This window comes from Triticum aestivum, chromosome 5B (genome assembly GCF_018294505.1).
Source record: "Triticum aestivum cultivar Chinese Spring chromosome 5B, IWGSC CS RefSeq v2.1, whole genome shotgun sequence".
Taxonomy (NCBI): Eukaryota; Viridiplantae; Streptophyta; class Magnoliopsida; order Poales; family Poaceae; genus Triticum; species Triticum aestivum.
Window position 1 is genome coordinate 510,802,344 of NC_057807.1, and position 2,675 is coordinate 510,805,018.

Consider the following 2,675-nt stretch of genomic DNA (forward strand, 5'->3'; position numbering starts at 1 on the left):
CCCCCTCACGGACGCCGCCGCCGCCGGCACCTGGAGGGGGGAAACGGACGCGTCGGGTCTACACGGAGTGGATGTAGCTGTGGGTTTGGCCCGGATGTTGCTCCAAAGTGTTCCTCTGGGCCGACCTAACACAACCGGGTGGAGAGGTCCACTGGTCAAAGCCCGTCCGTGCAAAGTCAAAGGGCTAGATCCCGTGGTCAAACGCTACAGGGTTAGCCGGGACGAGGGCCCTGGGGGGTAGCAATGCCACCGGAGCGTCGTACCAGGCCCTCATACATGCGGGGTGGTGTTGTGGCATGTCCGAAGAGGCGGCACGCGTCTCCGGGTTGTGGCCCCCCTCACGGACGGCAATGAAACGGTAGTAGACGTTCTGCAGTAACGATGCAGCGTGAATATTATTACATACTTGGAGCGCGATAAAATCATGAGTTTTTTACACAACGTGGGCACATGTGCTATAGGACTGATGGTAATTTTTCATAATTTTTTGTGATGGAGAAGTATCTGAACACTTCCCTCTACGCGGATTGCTCTTCGCACGTCTACGACTGTGGCCGGTGGCCTCCGGGGGCTAGCATACCATCAAATCTTGCGTAGGCGGCCTCTCACAAATCTGGAAGTGTTGAGGCGGTTGCAAACGCACAGCACGCGTCTCCGGGGTGTGCCCCCCCCCTCACGGACGCCGCCGCCGCCGACACCTGGAGGGGGGAAACGGACGCGTCGGGTCTACACGGAGTGGATGTAGCTGTGGGTTTGGCTCGGATGTTGCTCCAAAGTGTTCCTCTGGGCCGACCTAACACAACCGTGTGGAGAGGTCCACTGGTCAAAGCCCGTCCGTGCAAAGTCAAAGGGCTAGATCCCGTGGTCAAACGCTACAGGGTTAGCCGGGACGGGGGCCCTGGGGGGTAGCAATGCCACCGGAGCGTCGTACCGGGCCCTCATACATGCGGGGTGGTGTTGTGGCATGTCCGAAGAGGCGGCATGCGTCTCCGGGTTGTGGCCCCCCTCACGGACGACAATGAAATGGTAGTAGACGTTCTGCGGTAACGATGCAGCGTGAATATTATTAAATACTTGGAGCGCGATAAAATCATGAGTTTTTTACACAACGTGGGCACATGTGCTATAGGACTGATGGTAATTTTTCATAATTTTTTGTGATGGAGAAGTATCTGAACACTTCCCTCTACGCGGATTGCTCTTCGCACGTCTACGACTGTGGCCGGCGGCCTCCGGGGGCTAACATACCGTCAAATCTTGCGTAGGCGGCCTCTCACAAATCTGGAAGTGTTGAGGCGGTTGCAAACGCCCAGCACGCGTCTCCGGGGTGTGCCCCCCCCCCCTCACGGACGCCGCCGCCGCCGGCACCTGGAGGGGGGAAACGGACGCGTCGGGTCTACACGGAGTGGATGTAGCTGTGGGTTTGGCCCGGATGTTGCTCCAAAGTGTTCCTCTGGGCCGACCTAACACAACCGGGTGGAGAGGTCCACTGGTCAAAGCCCGTCCGTGCAAAGTCAAAGGGCTAGATCCCGTGGTTAAACGCTACAGGGTTAGCCGGGACGGGGGCCCTGGGGGTAGCAATGCCACCGGAGTGTCGTACCGGGCCCTCATACATGCGGGATGGTGTTGTGGCATGTCCGAAGAGGTGGCACGCGTCTCCGGGTTGTGGCCCCCTCACGGACGGCAATGAAACGGTAGTAGACGTTCTGCGGTAACGATGCAGCGTGAATATTATTAAATACTTGGAGCGTGATAAAATCATGAGTTTTTTACACAACGTGGGCACATGTGCTATAGGACTGATGGTAAGTTTTCATAATTTTTTGTGATGGAGAAGTATCTGAACACTTCCCTCTACGCGGATTGCTCTTCGCACGTCTACGACTGTGGCCGGCGGCCTCCGGGGGCTAGCATACCGTCAAATCTTGCGTAGGCGGCCTCTCACAAATCTGGAAGTGTTGAGGCGGTTGCAAACGCCTAGCACGCGTCTCCATGGTGTGCCCCCCCCTCACGGCCGCCGCCGCCGCCGGCACCTGGAGGGGGGAAACGGACTCGTCGGGTCTACACGGAGTGGATGTAGCTATGGGTTTGGCCCGGATGTTGCTCCAAAGTGTTCCTCTGGGCCGACCTAACACAACCGGGTGGAGAGGTCCACTGGTCAAAGCCCATCCGTGCAAAGTCAAAGGGCTAGATCCCGTGGTCAAACGCTATAGGGTTAGCCGGGACGGGGGCCCTGGGGGGTAGCAATGCCACCGGAGCGTCGTACCGGGCCCTCATACATGCGGGGTGGTGTTCTGGCATGTCCGAAGAGGCGGCACGCGTCTCCGGGTTGTGGCCCCCCTCACGGACGGCAATGAAACGGTAGTAGACGTTCTGCGGTAACGATGCAGCGTGAATATTATTAAATACTTGGAGCGCGATAAAATCATGAGTTTTTTACACAACGTGGGCACATGTGCTATAGGACTGACGGTAATTTTTCATAATTTTTTGTGATGGAGAAGTATCTGAACACTTCCCTCTACGCGGATTGCTCTTCGCACGTCTACGACTGTGGCCGGCGGCCTCCGGGGGCTAGCATACCGTCAAATCTTGCGTAGGCGGCCTCTCACAAATCTGGAAGTGTTGAGGCAGTTGCAAACGCCCAGCACGCGTCTCCGGGGTGTGCCCCCCCC